Below are 6,663 nucleotides of genomic sequence, written 5' to 3'. Positions count from 1 at the left end.
TACGTCTGCCACGTCTACCACCTCTTCCTCGTCCTGACATCCTAATAAAGGTAGCGAAGAACATTAGCACATTCATAAGTGCGCCAAAACTAAACACTCGCGTCCTAATACATGGACAACAGTAATTTACTCCACGTAAGCACATAAACACATAAGCACTTACGAATTTCATTTCCGGATAATAATAGTCCCGAGGCGTTACCAGAGTTCCGGTTAGAAACAACATTGATCAAGTGTCTTTCCAACAAGACTCATAGAAACCTAAGGATCCAATCAACATCCTAGAAACTAAATCCCATACCCAAGTAGTCACATAAACATGTTATCTAATAAGCACATAATGTCACACATAAGTCTCTAACAAGCGAAGCAAACCCATTGTGATACTAATCACTTCCAACGTACCCAAAGTATTCGAACCCGGTACGCTCTGATACTAAGTTGTAACGCCTTCAAAATAATACATGAAACCCATCATTCTTGACATACAACAATATAAGAGAAATAAACATCTTTCTATTTATCAGAGTAGTTCTTACAAGAGTAATACATGTTGACAACAAAAGTAAACGCCCTATGGGCTTACAACTTTCCAAGCCAACACTTGGTTACAAAAAATGAGTACTAACTCATATACATATTAAGCCCTTGGCTTGAATTTACATGCAATACATCAAAGGAACGCAAAACAACCGAAAAGTCTGACTGCCTCTAGCCTCCCAAACTATGTCCTTGGAGGTGGCATGCTACTTGTACTTGAAAATGATGTCCCATATAGGGTGAGCCACAGCCCAGTAGAAATATACCAAACCAACTATAAACAATGACTAAAATAGAAACATTCGATAGATGGTCCATACTTATATTCCCACTTGTAACACATCACAGTTTCATGACATTCAAGTCCATGTTACATTTCATTTCCCACTTCTTTTCAACTTTGAGTTTGAGAACAAGGCTCAGAACCTAGCCAAATAGCTTAATGAGATTATGGCTCATCTTTAAAACACTTTTGAAATTCATGATGGATACACATTTTGGTGCTGTATCAATATAACATAGAAATACTTCTATACTTCACAATTGATAACGATATACATTTTAGTGCTATATCAAATCAATTTAAACACTTCCATAATCCACACTTGATACATATTGTAGTGCTGTATCAATGTCACACAAAATTCAGTTTAGAGGTCCATCCCCTATCTTCTCCTAAACCGTGGAGTACATCCCCTATCTCCTCCCACACACAATGTATATAAACATAGATCATATACATAATCAATCAATACATAAAGTTAATGTATTATTCCAACCGCTATACTCGATAGCATACTCAATCGATTAGTTTTAGTTTGCCTAATCATCATGCATTGTCTACAACAATCAAGACTATCCTCCACCGATAGCCCAAAGCAGTTATTTCTAAACAGAAAATAAATGTACCAAATGGATAAAATATCAACATTTCAACTAGGTGAGTGATAAATGATCCAACTACATCCTTTAATCCCATACGTTCCCAATTTCAACATTCTCAATTCAATTTCTCATTTCTCAAAATTAATTTCACAAATTAATTTATTAATGCAATTAGGGCATTTCTCTTAATTAACAAAACAACCCTAAGGTTCCATTTCTATCAATAACACAACATTTATCTCATTTCTCCATGCTAAACATGCATATAGACTTATATAAATAAAACCCCATCTCTTACAAAATTACACAAAGACCCAAACTTTCTCAAAATTACCCAACAATCCCCAACATATCAAAATGTTAAAATTTAATGACAAAGCTCATAAGGAGGAGTAGGATATCCCTACCTCGGAGTTAGAGCTTAAACGGAGAAGATGAAGAAATTTAAAGTGCTCCAAACTTCAATCTTTTCAGACCAAAATGTAGCCCTCGACGATCAACACACTTTTTGTAAAGGTCAAAGGGTAGGAGAACACTCTAACTAAATCAATCCTAAGAGAGAAGGGAGATTCTAGAGAGAGGAGCTTTCAAAATCGATTTTGGGAAAGTAAGAGAAAGAGAGGAAGTGTAAAAAGTGATTCAAAAATGCCCATCTGCCCATTGATATACGACACTCCCGCTGGAGCGAAGAATAGAATGCTCGAGCGTCAAGCACAAAAATCTGGACACGCTCGAGCGCAAGAAGGCTCGCTCGAGCTCCAAGACACAAGAATAAAATACGTCCGCTCGAGCGTGAAAACCAGTCCGCTCGAGCGTAGATTTCCCCCTCCCAGAACTTTCACAGACAAAGCACTACCCGCTTGAGCGCCAACATACCCACTCGAGCGTGACCCGCTCGAGCGTAGGAAACCAGCTCGAGCGTGAAAAACACACCTGCAGAAGTTTTGCAGGGACACGAGATACTGGGAGTGTGTAAATCCCGCTCGAGCGTAATAAGGCCCGCTCGAGCGGACAACCAAAAACCAAACTCCGCTCGAGCGCAGAATGATCCGCTCGAGCGTAACACCAAAAACCTGGGCAACTACACTTGAGACCAAAACTCAACCTACCTGTTTAGAACACGCCCAACACATCCTATAACTCAAACACAAGGTACGAAAGGATGTAAACAAGATATAAACGACTGTTAACATCCACAGAATCAAGTCCGGATCACTGTACAACAAGGGGTAAAACCCGGAATCGCTATATTAATTGTATGTTTTTGGGGGTACTTGCGCATTATTCATTATTATTTTGCATGTAATCTGGTACAATGAACTAAGGGTAACTGTAACCAAAAGAACATAGCTGCCTCATCTTCAGACCAAGTCTCTGCATCGGAGAGATCATCTAGAAAGTTCTCATAATAATCCGAAGAGCTGTGATCAGAATCAACAATAGGTTTCTATTTTATTACTTCAAAAAATATTCACTTATTATTTGATTTTATTAAAAAAAAAAAATTCTATTTACAAGTAACAACATAATAAGAAATAATAATATTGATGATAATGGTAAGTTTTAATAGAGTGGATTGGAGTTTTAGAATGAAGAAAAAGATAAATATACTTGAATATGATGAATATATATAACTAATTAGAGTGTATCATGAGAAAAAAAATTTAGGATTTGCAGTGAATTGTCTTTATAAGTAAATTTGTATTAAAGTATAATAAGAATGAAAATTTCAAACTTTTACTTGGATGTACTGAGTGATTATTAGGGTATAGGGACTCAAATCAATACCACAAACTCATCAAATTCGCAAGGACTCAAATCAATGCGTGCGATTAGATGAGTGGAATTAATTGAATAAGTTATATGATAAAAATAAGCGAATTGGTTGACATATGATTTATAATTCGGTTAATGATTTTTGTTTTTTTTTCCCTCTCCAAATTGTCGAGATAATCACCATCATTATCATAAGAACGGTCTTTTCTGTTTAGGGCTTTGTGATCAAGAGGTGGGTTCTTTGTTCCAAGACCATGTGCCCCTGATCTAAGCTAACATTCAAGATTTGTGACAAAGCAGCGCGGGTGGTGGATGGTATTGGGCTGTCCTATTTATGGATTGTGACATCTGATGCTTTAATGCTTGGCCCATTCCAACATCCCACATTGGCTACGCCCATTCATCATCATCTTCACTTGCCCATTATATTATATGATGAATTTGTTGCCAATTTATTTTGAACTAACTAGATCTTCCCTAGATAACAAAGAAATCAAACTATTAGTACACATGGATTGTTTATGGATCATTAAATTATTAAGACATTGATTGTACTTGAATTCTAGATTTTCAAAAAAGAAAGCAATGAAGTATAAGTTTTTTTGTTTTTTTCTTCTTCTCACACTAGGATAAGTTTTGACACAGAATAAAATTACTTTATTACAACATGAATGTTGAATCACTCACTTTGTATATAAGGATAAAACTACTTATATCTGATCTTCTTAAATTATGTAATAATGAGAGTCTCATACACTATCCTATTCCTGTTCATTTGCTTTTTCTCTCCACAAATACACTTCCAAACAAGCACAAATGAAAACTATCCTTCTAAACCAACAACCCCACCAACCTTAGAGAAGAAAATGAAAAGAAAAAGAAGGGTGATAAAGATATCAAAGTAAAATAAACAAAAAAATATGTTTAGCATCATGAGTATGGAGAGCCTTCGTGGAAAATCACTTAAAAGGCCTATAAAGGAATTATTGGCGCTGTTTGGGAAGAAAAGGTTGAGGCTATTATAGTCTCAAATTACAAATAAGTCAAAAAGTCTCACTGTTCAAAGTTTTTCAAAAAAAAAAAAAAAGGCTGCAGCTGCCGACAGTGTAGGCATAGCCTACACTGTCAATTGACAAATTGTTACATCAACTAGTAAATTACGATTTTGCCCTTTTATATCAATTTAAAAAATTGTAATCTTAAGGACAAATTTATCATTTTAACTTCAAATATCATTTCGACACATTTTTCAATACAACAACTCAAATAAAAATTCATCTCATCTTTCTAAATATAAAAACTAAAATAACCTACTAAAATAATTAAAAAATTAAAAAATTTCCAAAATAATCACTTCTCAAACGGGCCATTATATATATTTTTTAAATAGCTCACGCAAGCAAAACTTGTGATGTAAGAAGGCCCACTTTCTTTGTACTTTCCACCAATAATATGGGGGTTTGCAGAGGACATTTGAATCACATTGATCAGCTGATTCAAATTGAAAAGACCTTTCCAATTTTATTTAAATTAATTCAGGCATCTAAGAGTATCTCCAACGGTGAATCAGATTTTTCATTAAATTTGAGTAAAAAATGACCTATTTTACCAATTTGATACCACTCGCTCCAACGGTGCACTTTCATCAAATTTGTGTCGGGGACAACCGGTTGGTCGACTGGTTAAGCAAAAAATTTTTTTTTTTTTTTTAAATTTTTTTTTGATTTTTTTTTGAACTTTTTGAACCTTTTAGTGGTCGACCGGTTAGGCAAAAAAATTTTTTTTTTTGTTTTACTGTTGAACCTTTTTCTTCGAACCGTTTGAACCTTTAGGCGGTCGACCGGTTGGTCAACCGGCCGGGCAACCGGCTGGTTGACCGGTTGGTCTCTCCCAACGGTTAGGAACAGTGATTTGGTAAAATGCTTTGCCTGTTCTCATTTTGGTACCAGATTTGCTGAATTCTAGATTTGATATCGATTTGGTGAAACCGTTGGAGCTCAAAAAAGTAACTTTTTCATCAAATTTTGAATTTGATATCAAGTTTGATTAACCGTTGGAGATGGTCTAAAATGCTATTTGGCTACTATAGAATAGTACAAGTACTAAACCCTATTAAAATTAGGCTCTGCCTCTTCCCCCAACAGGTGCTTTTTTAATAATGTAAGCAAGCAACCATTTCGGAAAAGTTAAAAATATATATAACCAAAAACAAAAAATTCCCACAAAAAAAAAAAAAAAAAAAAAACACAAAAAACAACCAACCAAACAAACAAACTTGAGAACAATTCTCAGATGAGTTAGTGCATTTTACATTTCGCTAGTTTATTTTATTTTATTTTAATTGAGAACGTCACTGTTTTAAATTCATCCCAAGAGTGTACACTTAAATATCAAGTAATACTTTCAAATCGAATGATCCAAGCAAACAACAAAGGTTAACAAAAGTCGAACTTAAATTGAACATGTTTGGAAATACTACTAACCAACTAGACTACTCATCATAGCCATTTCCCTACAATTCCGAGTTGGTTTGGAAATAGGTTGTTTTAGTAATTTTTTTTTATTTTTTTGACTAAAATATGAGTTAAAAAATTAATATATTTAAGATATTTCTTGACTTTTAACAAAAAAAAAAAAAAAAACAAAAAGTATAAAAAAAAAGAATATTTAATTTTTTTGTATAGTTATTTAAATTTTTTAAACTTTTTTAATATATATATATATATATTTTTTTTAACTTTATAAACATGCCCATATAGTCAAAAGTAAGATTGAAATTTGGCAGAGACTTGTTTGTCTCAAATTATCAAACCTTTTACGTTTTTGGGACCTTAGCGGCCCATTGTGGACTACCATTCACAAGTCCATTAACGAGGCATTCAAAAAAAATTGTCCCCCACACTTTCATTTTATAAAATTTATGTTATTTATAATATTATATTACGTGAAAACCAAACTTGGTGTCTAAGTATTTGTTTATTTCTCTTTATTGCATGTATTCCTCATTTTTTTTTATTTTTAAAAAAATAGATAAATGAGAGAGGTGAAACTTAAATTTTAAACCTTGGATCTATTAAGAAAGACTTTTACTATTTGAATGACATACACGTATATGATAAATATTTTATTTTTATTTATTTAAATTATACATACATTACATATATCAACTGCTAATATTACAAGTAAAAATAGACTTAATTACAATTTTTCTAGTCACTTCACTGGACACTACAAATCCAATCCCACCCCACACTAATCCAATTTATTGCCGTTTCTTAAAAAATTGTTTCTATGAGGGGTAAAAAATATATGAAACATGTACTACTCTTGCTTTTAATTTTCATGTAATAGGAAAATTTTACCGATAATTTTCCCATTGTAGACTATGATCCTCTGCAACAATGGTGTTTTAAGTTTTTAACCCACTATTACAAAAAGAAAATTCTGCAATATACGCATTTT

Source organism: Camellia sinensis, chromosome 1 (genome assembly GCF_055761805.1).
Source record: "Camellia sinensis isolate YWXY chromosome 1, ASM5576180v1, whole genome shotgun sequence".
NCBI lineage: Eukaryota > Viridiplantae > Streptophyta > Magnoliopsida > Ericales > Theaceae > Camellia > Camellia sinensis.
The sequence above is the reverse complement of the archived record's forward strand: the minus strand, read 5'-3'. Positions refer to the sequence as shown.